Here is a 14,515-nt window from a genome sequence, read left to right as displayed (position 1 = left end):
TCGACCATGTATAAATTTATAGGAAGGTTCCAATCCAAATGCATGGTATGCATTTCCTTTCTTATTTGGCACAGTTGATTTCTGACAGTGAAAATTATAGTTCTTACATCAGTACAGCTCCAGTTCCTTGTTTGGTAGCATCAACCTGAACTGTCAAATCTCAGAGGCTGTAAAAGTTCAGGAGATACCTATGAGCTGATTTATTTTGTCACATATATATTTCTGTTGAGATTACCACAAAATATAGATTTTTCCTTTAAAACTTCCAATAGAGGGAACAAACTTTGAAATAACTTATGTTTCTTTAGCACTACCCCTCAGGAGTTTTGGGTTCCCCTTCAGCTCTGCACAGCCAGGCTCCTTGCGTTTTCTTCCACACCTGCACACTGGAGACAGTAAACAGGCTCTGCGTTTTGGTTTTGTGATATTATTGAGGGGTTTAGAACTTGGATGGGGTTGAGAGGTGTATGGGATGTCCAATGAAACTGTGGACCATGAGGACAAACTCTTTAGCAACTATATACAAGTCAGTGGACAAAGTCTCTCCTCTAAAGAGCTCTCCAGCTCTTTGGTGTACCTCCTCAGACCCCAAATGAATCCTCCTCTTCACCCAGCTGCCTGAGGATATCTGTGGGAAAGGGGACCCAGAAACTGCCAATTTAAGAAACAGTCCCAGATGAGCAGCCAGCTGGGTTCTCCACCTGACTGCTCTCTCCCCTTATCTGGCTCAGGGGGTGTAAGGATACTCACACTGTCCTTCCTGATAGCTCAATGGGTAGGTAGCTGCCTTCAGGTCTTTTTCTGGGCTGGCTTCGTCTCTGCTGTTCAGGCCATCCTTCCTGGAAGATGGTGCTACAGTGGAGACTCCCTTGTCCAGCACCAGCCTGTAGGTAGGCCCCATCCCTGGGCTCCCTCCCAGGCTCCACACATCAGCCTTCACGCCATCTTCCACCCTACACTACTTCTCCTGCTGATCAGGCTCTCTCATACTTAAGGGCTGTCCTGGCCCCATATCAAGTCTCCTGCTAAGGTATTGGCCAAAATCCCTTAAGTATACAGATCAGCCCCTCCTCACCCCCACCCACTGCCATCTAGAAACTTCTCCTCCAGGTTCTGGAGTGGGGGGGGGGGGTGTATCAGGGAACTGACCTGCAGAGCCCTCAGTTCTGAGCTAAAATAACATGACTGACTCATCCTAGGCTGCTATTCAGCCTCTGCCTAAAAACCTGAGTAGCTCCCCCTAGGCTAAACCTGAGGGGCACTACATTTCTAACTCTGATCAGTTTTTACAAAGTATTAGAAATTCTGTATATAGCTCTACAGAACAGACTGTGCACAGTCCACAAGTGCTTTTCTACTTCACTGCAAAAAGGAAACCGGAAACTTTATTCAGAAAAAAGACATAGTTTACCATAGATGCAGCTATACAATTATAAACACTGCCATCTACTGGTTGAAGTATATATCTCTACTGAATACTGATGTAGTTGTTGCACAAAATACATGTACAGGGTTTTCCAACACAAGGTCTAATGTAACAGGTTGCCTCAGTATAATCCAGATGTGACATTTGGATTTCTAATAGATGGTGTAGCACCCTCTAGTATGGTATGACTCATGGTAATTGTGTGAGTCTGTAATTAGGTTACTGCAGGTTAGGCTGGGTGACTCAGCAGGTTGGGACCCTATCACCTCCACCTGGTTCTGGAGGACAATGGAAGCTTCCAGAAGCCAGTGGGCAGGAGGGGTGGAGACCTAAATCTGCATGTTTATGGAAGTCTGACCAATCCCAGGTTTGGAGGCCCTGGTATTGTGGTAAGGCTTATCCATAAATATGAGAGAGCCATGCAAGCAGGAGAGTCGGGTGGAAGATGGAGTGTTGAGGAGGCTGTTGGTGGCCTGGGAGGGGTCACCTAGGTCTATGGGGGGCTTGGACTCTAGGCTGTGCTCGGGCTGGCTCAAGAAGATTCATTCAGCATTACGGTATGAACAGGATCATTGCCTGGGAGCAAGGAGGACAGAGTGAGTACATCAGCACACCCAGGGATTCACAAGGGGGGAGACTGCCACATGTAGCAAGCTTGCAAACAGTGCTGCGCTTAATCCTGTATCCTTGTCCTGGGAGATCTTCAGAGCAGCCAGGAGGGCTGGTAGTGTCTGCATGCTGTGAAGCTGAAATCAGTTCTACAGGGGAGAGGACATACTTCTGCATGTAGTTTGCAACAATCTGTGCTAACGTTCAAAGGGGCTGAGAGTCCCTAGTCCGTAAGGAGCTTTTGCTACTAATCTTTAGAGACTGACCGCATTCAAGGAAAACAAAAATAAGGATCTTTTTCTGTAAATAGGAAGGAAGTTGGCCCTGTACATTGATTCGGTCAAGTTGGGCATCCCATAATCCCTATTACCGCAAGCAAGTTATTTCCCCTAAGAAAATAACAAAAACACATCTTCCTTTGGTACGCTCTGTCTCTATCCTCACGGTTCCATGGTCCGATTCGATAGAATCAATGTGGCCCGCATGACTTATCTTCCCAAATTATTATACGTATTTAGAGTTTTACCAGTCCCTGTTCCCTCACATATATTGCATATTCATCAGCGAAAACTCCTGTCTTTCATTTGGAGTTCCTCTCAACCCAGAATCAGTAAACAAATCTTATTTGCTCGTAAGACTGAGGGTGGGTTATCTGTCCCAAACCTTCAGTCTTACTATCTGGTGGCTAATATTGCCCCCCTAGCCCATTTCCATGCATCTCACCATTTTCCTTTGTGGGCTACTGTAGACTTGATGGACTCCCACCCGATTCCACTCTCTTCTTTACCATGGCTTCCTTCTACTCATCGACCCTCACCCCTTGGTCTGATGCTAACACTCCTTCTTTGGGACTCTATTAAGTATTCAGCTGGCCTCATTTCTGCCCATCTACCATTACTACGGTTGCTACATAACCCATTATTTCCCCCAGGTCGTGACAATCCTGGACAGTTTTCTTGGTGGCAAGCAAATGGCTTCCATGATATACATTCCATGCTCTCTCCCACTCGGATACTCGCCTTTGAAACTCTGCGCTCTTCTTACAATATCCCATTGCGGGAACGTTTCGGATACCTTCAACTCCGCCACTTTATCAGTACTTTAATACAGACACATTCGGGACCCTACAGATTGACCCCCTTTGAAAGTCAATGTAGATATAGACCCCATGCTCTGGGCTTAATCTCCCTGGTCTACTCCTCCATTATTTCTCATAGAACTCCTCCAGTCCGTTCTTACCATCAGCGTTGGCAGTCGGAACTAGGGGGCACTCTAGATCAGCAGGATTGGCGGATCATGACCCAACAATTATCCAAATGTTCTAGGAATGTTATCATTCTAGAAAACGCCTATAAGGTTCTCTATAGATGGTATTACACGCCTGCTCGTCTGGCTCGTTATACTCCCCGACTTGCTTTCGAGGTTGTCAACAAATGGGTACCATGGTCCATATTTGGTGGACTTGCCCCAAGGTGTGCAGATTGTGGATCAGAGTTTACGCCCTTCTCCGCACTATGTTTCACACTGACATTAAGGGTAACCCGTACGAAGCGCTGTTATTTAAACCATTAGTGGGCCTACTTCACCCTGAACAGCAGCTGGCATCACACTTATTCATGGCCACCAAGCTGACGATTGCGAGGGCTTGGAAGACTCCCCTTCTCTGCTTCGAGGCTGTCAAAAACCGGATGAACTGTATAATGGTCAACGAAAAGTTGACAGCTATATTGCAAGACACCCATACAAAATTTTTACAGACATGGCGTCCTTGGCTCAACCGTCGAGATTCGACCAGTCCCTCTTTTCGATATAAAACTAACATACCAGTTTATTTTTTCTCCTTTTTTACACTTTTCTTATTTCTCTGTTGCGGTCCCCCTGGAGCCCCCCCCCTTTTTTTTTTTTTTTGTCTGTTTGCCTTCTTTCTCTTTGCTCCTTTCTTTCCTCTTGTCTAATCTGTCTTCCTCAGACTATATGTGCTGATTTGTGATTCCTGTTTTGAGCCCGGTATCAGCTATACTGCATCCATGTGCTGGACTCCTCTGGGAGCCCTGCGTGTTAAGTACCTCTCTTATTCAGAGAGGCTCCTTCTCCTATTCTTCTCACATTTTGTATACTGTTACAGCAACAATTTTTCCTTAGAGTCTATTATGTTATTGGTCTCCAAATGTCTATCGTTTTTGCAATTTATTGTGTTTTCTTCCTATACGGCACTTATGTACGCAGTTTATTTTTTCATGTTTTCTCATCAGTACATATTCTGTGTTATTCATCGAATCCTTTGCATGTTATATTCCTGCTGGTCATTGCAAATGTTTTTGACTGATTCTCTGCTGTTTCTTATTCTATATTAAAATTCTTTGTAAAAGAAAATAACAAAAACCAAGCTCATGGACTGTTCACTGACTGTGGATGCAAGTGTAGGAAATGCATATTGCCCGGCTGTGCGAATCTTAGGGGAACTCAGAAATACAGCGGCCCTCAAGGGGATAGCGCTACACCAGTATTTTTCAGCAGTAAACATAAGTCTGTCAATTAGACCACACTTAGCCCACTTCTGCCTTTTTAATTGACAGCTCTGATGAAGTGGAGATCTACACAGCTCTACCACACAGCACAGCCAAGTCTGGCTGGGGAGGAGACCTGATTTTTCTCTGCTATGATTCACTAGCCTTTCCAGGTCTTGTCTCTTCTCCAGCCTGTGGGTAGGCAGTGAAAGGAAAAATGGCAGACTGATAAACATATCTCTTTGTCTCCCTGTTTTCTCCTCCTATTAGTATGTTCCTTGCACTGCAGCAATTGATTGACTCCTTAGGCTGCTTCTTCCTCCCTCCTCCCCTCCAGTCTGAGCTCTGCTGCACAGGAACTGCAAGAGGGTGATACCAAGTCAAATTCATGTACTTATATTGCTTGCACTTACAAAAAAATACATTCAGGGGTGTGTTTATGAATACAGAACTGAATAAATCTATTCATTTTATATCTGCCTGGAATTCATGTTTAATGTTGAAATCAGGGGAAAATATAAAGTGCCCCTTGCAATGGGGCTTCCCCTGTGCTGCATGGGTTAAATGCTCGTCTTTGTCTAGGGTACTAATAAAAAGTAGTTTTATTTGCCTTATCCCACAGGCTTTCTCCTCTCTGCAACCAATCCCCCAAAACAGCTTCTCTTTGCTGCTCTGTCGGTCGCATGGCATTCAGACATCATCATGATTGCCAAGTGTCCCAGATTTGCCAGGACAGTCACGCTTTTCACTCTGTTGTCCCACTTTGACCGAGCGCTGGGTCAAGGCGTGTTTGTCTCTCATCTCTGCCCCAGATCCTGAGTATCAAACCATGAGTTAGATAACATATAAAACAGTTCAGATGTGCTCATTGTGCAGAAAGTTTAGTAAATAAGAGCACATGCCATGAGCAGGTCTGTAAGTAGAGCAGGCTGGCTGGTATTTGTGGTGCCCCACTGCAGATGTAGATTGGACAACAAGAGACTGGTTTGTAGCAGGAGCAGGTCAGGACTGGCTGCTCTCACATCTACGCGTTCTCCACAGCGTTTTGTGTTTTGTGAAAATGCACAGCAGTCCATTTAACATGATTACCTATATGAAACGTTCACACCTCCGTGTTTTCACCCGCTGCGTTTTTTAGAAAGGGTTTGGAAAGGGACTTTTTTAAATGCAAAAAGTTTTGTTTTTGGTTCTGTAGACTTCAATGGAGATGCTGCAGAAAAGCATGTAGTGCATTTTTGATGCTTTTTAATCTGCCTAGCAACAAGAAAAAAAAAATAAAAGCAAAACACATCAAAAACACGGCAAAAACGCATCTGCAATAATGCAAAACGCACCTCAAAAAGCACTGCAGAAACGAATCAAATGCAAACTGCATAGGTGTGAACCTAGCCTAAAGGTGAGTCTGGTAACAAAGAAGGGTCAAGCAAAAGCATAGTCTAGACCAGGGGTGTCAAACTGGCCACCCTCCAGCTGTTGAGAAACTACAAGTCCCATTATGCCTCTGCCTTTGGGAGTCATGCTTGCAACTGTCAGCCTTTCAATACCTCATGGGACTCGTAGTTTGGCAACAGCTGGAGGGGCACCAGCTTGACACCCGTGGTCTAGAGAAGCCAGGTCACACACCTGTAGATCAAAGTTCAAACAGTATTGAATCAGTAGTGAGGAAAAAGCAGGGAGAGTATACTCAGAGAAGATATCAGCTGGGCACACAAAGGTACCATTTGTTGTCACATGGTGTGTTGAGAAAGATGTTTTAAAGGGGAACAGTAATGAACTGGCCAATCGCTGTCACTTCCCAGATGAGGGCTCCTAAGGTGAATTTTGCTCAGTCTTATAGGGACAACCCAAATCCTGGTCCTGACATGTAGACCACAAACAATCTGCACTTTTCAGTTTGCTGCTGTTTCCACTGTTCCACGCTGTACCTAACAGATTACTTGACTGTTAGTTCCCAAAAGTGTCAGGCACCTTTCAGGACAGACAATCAGCAGAAGGAGGACCTTCTTCAGCAGCTGAAGGAACCCCTTGCTTATCACTGACACTGCCCTATCTGTTTCTCTCCTGCTGCTGAGCTGATACTCCCAAGACTTCAGTCACAGGTGCCCAGCAGCAGTACAGGTAAGTGCAGCCAACTGTCTAAGATGGCCCCAGCCATGGTAGCCTCAGCAGCAGCGGGAGGTCCCCTGTCCACCCCTTTGCTCTTGCTCACCACTGCCCACCTGTCTACTCCACTACTACCTTGTATCCCACTGCCCCCCATTCCACCACTTAGCAGCAGTGACCTCCTATCCCACCACTATCACAAGTGCTCCCTGTGCCTCCAATGAATACCAGTGTCCGTCGGTCTCACCACTTAGCACCTCTGCTCCGCGCCTGCTCCTCGCTGAGCACCAAGTTCCCAGTTTTTCCAGCTAAGAACCAGTTTCCACATTTTACCCCAGTGAACACCATTTTTTTTTCCAATAATAGTAGACATTCTCTCTTCCCACGGGCCACAGGTAGCAGACATCTTCCCCCAATGACAACAAATAGCAGACTTTCTTCCTCCTACTGAAGATAGATGGTGGGCTCCCCCCCCCCCCCCACTGACCAGAGAAAGCAGGCATTTTTTCAACCCACTGACCACAGATAGGAAGCATTTTTCCCTCTACTGACCAGAGATAATGGGAATTGTTCCCTCCACTGACTATAGATGGCGAGCATTTTATTCCTTCCACTGATGACAGATGGCAGGCATTTTATTCCTTTCACTGATGAATGATGTTGGGCATCACCCTCCCATTTCAATGACCATAGATGAGGGCATTTTGTCTGTCCATTGACTAAAGATAACAGGCATTTTTGCCTCTCACTGACATTTAGACCAAGCATTTTTTCATCTTGCTGACCATAGACTCAAAGCATTTGTCCACCCCAAGCAGCAGTATAAGGTGCACTATGACTCTTGACTGCTGCACTCTATAAATTACATTTTACTTGCCTGAGTGGTACTGTCGTTTAGGGCCCCATGTGTTCAGGCACACAAGATGTCTGCATTCTAAGCAATTGTCCCTGGGTGGACGTGGCCCTCAAAGTTTGTACCACTCTAGCATTCTGCGTGTCTAGCACTTAATGTATTCTCCTCTAAGTGCATAGGTCCCCAAATAATAGTACAACTCAGTATAGTGATCAGTCGCAGCGTATTTCAGGCTTTCATTGACTTTGAAAGTCTACAGACAATAGGTATAGACATTGCACCCGTGCCTCTCAGGTGCACTAAAATGAATTGGAAACAAGGCAGCTAGATGCTCCATGTGCAAAGGTGCCTAAATAGACTTTACAGACTAAAAGTTCTGCTAGATAAACAAATACAATAATAATTTTATTAATGAATATTTCTTTATTAGCTGCGTATCTGACCTTAGATAAGTCTTTCTATACTTTCAAATTAAATTGAACAATGGGTTAACAGTATGCCTCTTGCAGAATCATGCCCATTTTAAACAACTGCCCTGCTCACAGGGTTTTTTTTTTAAAACAAAAATAGGTATAGGAACTCCCCCCTTCTGAGTGACTTTGTCTCCACCCCCCCCCCCCCCCGATCACCTCCCAGCACAACTCCTTTTAGAGAATACAGAGCCAAGTATAATTTGTGGTGCTGAATAATTTGTATGGAATTTGTTAATGATAACAAGAAAAATAGATCCCCTGCAGCCAGCAACAATAGACCCCCAGCAACAATAGATTCCTCCAGCAACAATGGACCCCCAAAACAAAATAATACCCCAGCAACAATAGACCGCTAGCAGCTACAACAGATCTTCAAGCAGCCATCATCAATAGACTCTCCTGCAGCCAGCAAGAATAGATACTAGACCCCTCCCTCAGCAGTAGATCCCTTCCAGCAACAATTGACCCCCATCAACAACAAATACTCCACCAGCAGCAATAAACCATCACACAAAAAAGATCCCATTCATTGACATTTGATCCACCAGCATCCAGCTACAATAGATCCTACAGCACACCTTGTCGTTGCATACATTCAGTGCTGGAGGTCCTGGAACTGTGTTCCCCCACGTTCCCACTAAAAAAAAGCCCTAGCTGCCCCTAATTAAAGTAATTCTTCACTTGAAATGACCTGCTAGATGCACAGTGAAAGAAAATAGTGTCCCTTAAATTTTTTGGGAATTGTTGACAACTATCCACTAACCACCTCTACTGACCACCACATGTACCTAACACCATGCTGTTCTCAAAGCTGAACCTAACATACTAACCCCCAACTTGTCCTCTTGGCTGCTGCACCTAACCCTGCCCCCCCCCCACTCACACACACATCACTACACCTAACCTCCCCTCTGTGCTCACTGCTGGTGGTGGTGGAAGGAAAGAAAATGGAATCATCTGTGGCTTGCCTTAGGGCCAAATGTATCAGGAGACAGGACAAAATAATTTTGAGTTTCCAATGGTTTTTATTAAGTAATTTTTGCAACAATAACAAGTAGTACAAGCAAGTAGTGTACCATCATACATACAAACATAAGGCACTAGGAACAACAAATTGTACCATGAACAACTGACGGTTTAAGGCAAAGCGCTTAGTACAACCAAAATGAGAACAGGTGTTTTTCGCCTCGTCAATATATAAACAACAATACAACACAGGGGAAAGGAAAAGAGAAAGCAAAGAAAAGATTGGAAGAGAGGGTCAAGATAGGAGACATTAAGGCACAGCTATGTATTGAATCCACGAGTTCCATATGCTATCAAATGTCTTCGAAGCATTTTGCAGGATACAGGTGAGCTTGTCATTGACCATAATCCAGTTTAGTTTCTTTTTAACATAAACAAGTGGAATAGCCGATTGCTTCCAATGTTTAGCTATGGTGATTCTCGCTACCAGAAACATGTAAGAGATCAGCTTATGAGATTTCTTGGGAACATTATCAGAGAATGTATGAAAGAGCGCTGTCTTCAGGGATCTGCGTATATTTACTCCTGTCACTGAATTTACCAAGTTAAACATGCAAATCCAAAATCTAATTGGAAGTGGACACTGCCACTAGATGTGATACATAGGCCCCACTCGGCCACAGCTCCTAAAACACATTGCAGAAGCAGACGGATGCAACTTCGTAATCCGAGTAGGAACCAAATACTATCGCAACAAAGTTTTATAATTTGCTTCAATTAGGGTAGTATTGATAGAAATGTTTGATAGTGCAAAAGCAATATCTTGCCAATCCGATAAATCATAAATGACAGCTAAATCACTTTCCCATTGCTCCATATAAGGAAGTTTAAAAAGCGGATCAGTGAGTAGAGCATATATAACAGAGATACGGCCTTTTGGAGAAGCCCTATTCTGGCAAGAAAGTTCAAAAGCTGTAAGCAAAGGCAATTCATCCAATGAAGCAAGCTTAGAGCAGAGAAATGACTCAATCTGGTTATCTCTGAAAATTTCAGAGGCAGACATATGCAATTTGTCCTTAAAATATTGTAGAGAATATATGCAAGAACCATTAAGATAGTCTCCTATCCGCAATAAGCCTTTATTGATCCACTATTTAAAAGGAGCCGGCTTCAAACCAGGCACAAATTCAGGGTTACAAAAAAACGGAGCTACAGGCGTATGTGGAGATACCAATGATTTACGATGGCGAGCCCTGTCCCAAACTGCCAAAGAAAATGACAGAGTGGGGCACAATATAGGAGGGCGTAAGTGATTAGGAAGCCAAAGCAATGCCCTGTGAGCAAGAGGGTGAGAAGAGAGAGCTTCGATAGAGACCCAAAGGGGAATATTTCCCCCAGCGGTGGTTTAAGCCAATTGATCGATTTGTGCAGACTGGAAGTACGTGTGGAGATTAGGGAGGCTAATACCCCCCTGAGGTCTGGGAGCATACAGCATCTTCTGATTCATCCGAGGCCATCTATAATTCCAAATAAAACGGAGGACCTCAGCTTGTAAATGCCGTAATTCTCGTCTCAGAATCAACACCGGTAAATTCTGGAAATAATATAACACTCTGGGTAAAAACGTCATTTTGATATAATTGACTCTGCCAAACCATGATAAAGAATATTCTGCCCAACGGCTAAGATTGTCTTTGAGAGTCTTAAAGAGGGGAGGGTAGTTAGTCTGATATAGCGTGTCAATTGAAGTGGTGAGATGTATCCCTAAATAAGGCAACGTCTTACTCGCCATTGAAAATCAGCACAAAGTTGTCGGTCCTCAAACATGGATAAGGAAACATTAAGGGCTGTTGTTTTTTGGGAATTAAGAGAGAGCCTAGAGAGTGGAAAATTGACATAATAGTGACAATAAATTTAGGGATAATTATCGTAGGGGAAGTAATATACATAAGAACGTCATCAGCGAACATAGCACATTTATGTTCTTGTTGTCCACAATGAACACCATAGATTTGGGGATGGGAGTGAATTGCCATAGCCAGGGGCTCAATTGCCAGCGCAAAAAGGAGTGGGGACAATGGACAGGCCTGTCTAGTACCTCTTCGGATTGAAAATATAGAAGATTTGTAGCCTTTAATGGAGACCTGAGCTGAGGGATTATCATATAAAGTGCACAGCTAAGCCAAAAACGACAAGCCAAATCTAAAGGCCTTCAGGGTAGTAAACAAATATTTCTATGTCAGACTATCAAAAGCCTTCTGAAGGTCCAGAGAAAGAAACCTGAGAAAGGGGAGCATCCCAATTAGAACGGACAGCTGAGATCAGAGTAATAGATCTGCGAATCTGGTCTAACGTTTGATGACCTAATATGAACCGCGACAGGTCTTTATGAATATATTGTGCCAGAAAGGAATTAAGACGTAAGGCTAGAAGTTTCGTGAAAAATTTTAAGTCACAATTAATTAAGGAAATAGGGTGATAATTGCAAATCTTTATTGAGTTTGGGAATAACACTAATATATGCCCTATTTTCATCTAACGGGAACCCTCCCTCTTCCTTCAAGGAATTGAAGTATAGTGCCATATGTGGAAAAAGATGAGCAGCAAAAGTTTTATAGTATGCATTAGGAATGCCATTGGGGCCAGGGGATTTATGGGATGATAGTAATTTAAGAATGTTTTAGAGCTCCTCAGAAGTAATAGGTTGTTCCATTAACTCTCTACGGGCTTCAGTGAGGGAGGAAATAGGCAAACACTCTAGAAAAGATCGAAAAGAGGAAGGTTCCACTAGCAAAGGTGGGCCATACAGGGAGGCATAAAAATCATGAAATTCCCCAAGGATCTTCTGAGGATCTTGTGTGATAGTACCTCCCTTTAGTCAGCGTTTGGGCAGTGCTCAATAAGCCAATTTGGGGGTAAGCTTATGCACTAAAAGGGAACCTGGTCTGTCCCGCCACGTAAAAAATGTATGGTTCATCCAGCATAATTGTTTTTCCGCTTTTGTGGTGAGGCAAAATGTCAAGTTCCAACCGGGCTTGCTCCACCTTAGATAAGAGATCCGAGGTTGAAGTAAGTTTATGTTGGACAACTAGCAATTCATATTCTCTACATTTGGCAGATATCAATTCCTTACGAGACGTTTTAATTCTGGAGGACAGCTGCATAAAGAAGCCTCTAACAGAGGCTTTGTGGGCTGCCCAATTAATAGAGGGATTTGTATCCTCTGCCCTATTAATTGCAAAGTAGAACTTGAGATGGTCGCCCACTGCCAGGCAACATGACTCATCACTTAGTAAAGACTTGTTCAATCAAAGCTTAGCTATCATTTCCGAGTGGAGAAAAACATGATCTATACGAGAATAATGGTTATGGGCCCTAGAGAAGTGGGAGTAGTCTCTAGAGGTGGGATTGGCCTCCCTCCACGCATCAATTAGGTCATGGTGATGTAAAAGCTGTGCAAAATCGTGGCTTTGTTTAGAGGGCGACTTAAGTTTGGTTGCATGGGACTTGTCAAGTAGAAGATTAGAGTCATATATAAATAAAGAACCAGCGCCATGGAAATTTTATAAAACAGTAAGCTGCAAAACCTAGCCTATAAACTTATAGGATATACAAAACTTCAAAAAAATAGGTTGCGCTTAAATACATTCAAAAGTATAACAAGAAAATAAATAACAAAATAAGAAACAATATTTTAAATCAAAATAAAATCCAGCAAAAACGAAAAAGTCTAAAAGTTCAAATAATCAATAATGTCCAAAATAATTTATCACCAAGTAAATCCACCAACAAAAATGGCGGTGCCTTTGGATGTGAGGTTCAGAATACTCCTGGTTTGTCTGCACGTTGCATGTGCATGTTTGGCTGGGTCTGAGCCACCTATATTCATTACACATGCTGTTTACACTGGTGTCAGTCTGGACAACTTGCTTGTAAGTGCATTTCTTTATTAAAGTTTGATGCTTTTTAAAACATACTGCACCATGATTGTTCGCTTTTTTCTTTTGAGTGACGGTCTGGTCATCTCTCAGTTTGGATACTAAATCACCTTTGGAATGGATTTTCAACTTTGCAGCACATCATCTGTTGGAGTTCATCCCTCATTTCTTCAGTGCTGTTGTCACCATATTATTAATTTCTCCCAGAATAACAAGTACTATATGCTGGTTTTTCAACAATCAGCATATTACTCTGGTGAGTTCTATTTAACCATTTTTGGTGGTGGATTTACTTGGTGATTAATTATTTTGGACATTATTGTTTATTTGAACTTTTGGACTTTTTCGTTCTTACTGGATTTTATTTTGATTTAAAATATTGTTTCTTATATTGTTATTTATTTTCTTGTTATACTTTTGCATGTATTAAAGTGCAACCTATTTTTTTGAAGAAGATTAGAGTCCCCTGCCAAAATCACATCGCCCTCCAGTTCTTTACACAAAGATTTAAAAAGGGAACAAAAGAAGGCCACTTGATTTATATTAGGGGCATAGTAAATAAGAAACGACACCATATTGCCCTCCAAATGACCCTTGACCAGAAGATAACGAATTTCCCTATCCCTTAAAACTTTAGTTTTCATAAATGACAGCCGTTTGGAAAAGCAAAGTGCCACCACTCTCTTTTTTTCAGAGGCGTTGGCAAAAAAACAAACCTGGAAATGCCTATGAATATATCTGGGAGTCAAAGAAGGGGCAAAATGTGTTTCCTGTAAAGCCACAATGTCAATGTTAGCTCCCAAAGATTTATAATGGTAAAATATTTTAAGTCACTCAGAAAGGGAGCCTAGTAAAACAAAGAAAAACATGTTTGTATCAGGAGCAAATAGAGCTTTCAAGACACCCAATGTGGTGTCGCAGTAGAGGATTTCTTCCAGAAAGCGGGAGACCATACAGGTGAGAGTGGGGGGGGGGGTCCATCAACTTTACGCTGGTTCTGAGAGGAGGGACTAAGAGAGAGCCCAAGTTCAGCAAGAGTCTTTCCCCTTCAAGAAATGTAGAGAAAGAGTAGGATTTGCCGTTATAAAGAAACTGTAGACAAAACGGATAGTTCCATCGGTAGCGAATATCCCTCTGAATTAACGATGAGAGTAGCGGTTTAAAGGCCCTCCTCTTTTGGATGGTAGCTTGGGAGATGTCCATGAAGATCTGAATCCGGTAGCCATCGGCCTCCAAATCTGGATGTTCTCTAGCGTAACGCATCACCAACTCTTTAACTCTGAAAAAGTGAGGCTTCACTATTATGTCCCGAGGAGGGACCAAAGCCCTGTGTATAAGATCAATTTCCAGATGAATTTAATTGATCTTCGGTATTGCAGCGTGGAGCAGAGAACAGGCAATAGACGGGATATCCTTGACCGTTTCAGGCAATCCTCTGTTTCGAAAATTGCATCACCGGGCACGATTCTTAAGATCATCTATTTTCTTGTATGCCTCATTCAGGCGGTCTTGTAAGTCGTCAATCATGCTAGAATTATGGGTCACTCTGTGAACCGTATCATCAACTTTAGATTCAATCCGAAAATCCTGTTTTAAGTCGGTGGCCAATTTAGTGGTAGCTTTGTCCAGTTCCCGCTGTA

At 43.1% G+C, this 14,515-nt stretch overlaps 1 protein-coding gene across 6 annotated transcripts in view; it reads left to right on the top strand.

Moving 5' to 3' along the window:
* The window catches only part of CACNA1E (calcium voltage-gated channel subunit alpha1 E), a 1,021,369-nt gene that overhangs the window by 214,494 nt on the left and 792,360 nt on the right, over positions 1–14,515 (top strand). The gene's annotated exons all lie outside the window — the stretch shown is intronic.

Source organism: Staurois parvus, unplaced genomic scaffold (genome assembly GCF_062004578.1).
Source record: "Staurois parvus isolate SC_StPar_1 unplaced genomic scaffold, SC_StPar_1.0 ptg000106l, whole genome shotgun sequence".
NCBI classification, from domain to species: Eukaryota; Metazoa; Chordata; class Amphibia; order Anura; family Ranidae; genus Staurois; species Staurois parvus.
Note: the sequence above shows the minus strand (reverse complement) of the source record. Positions and strands in the feature narration are given on the sequence as shown.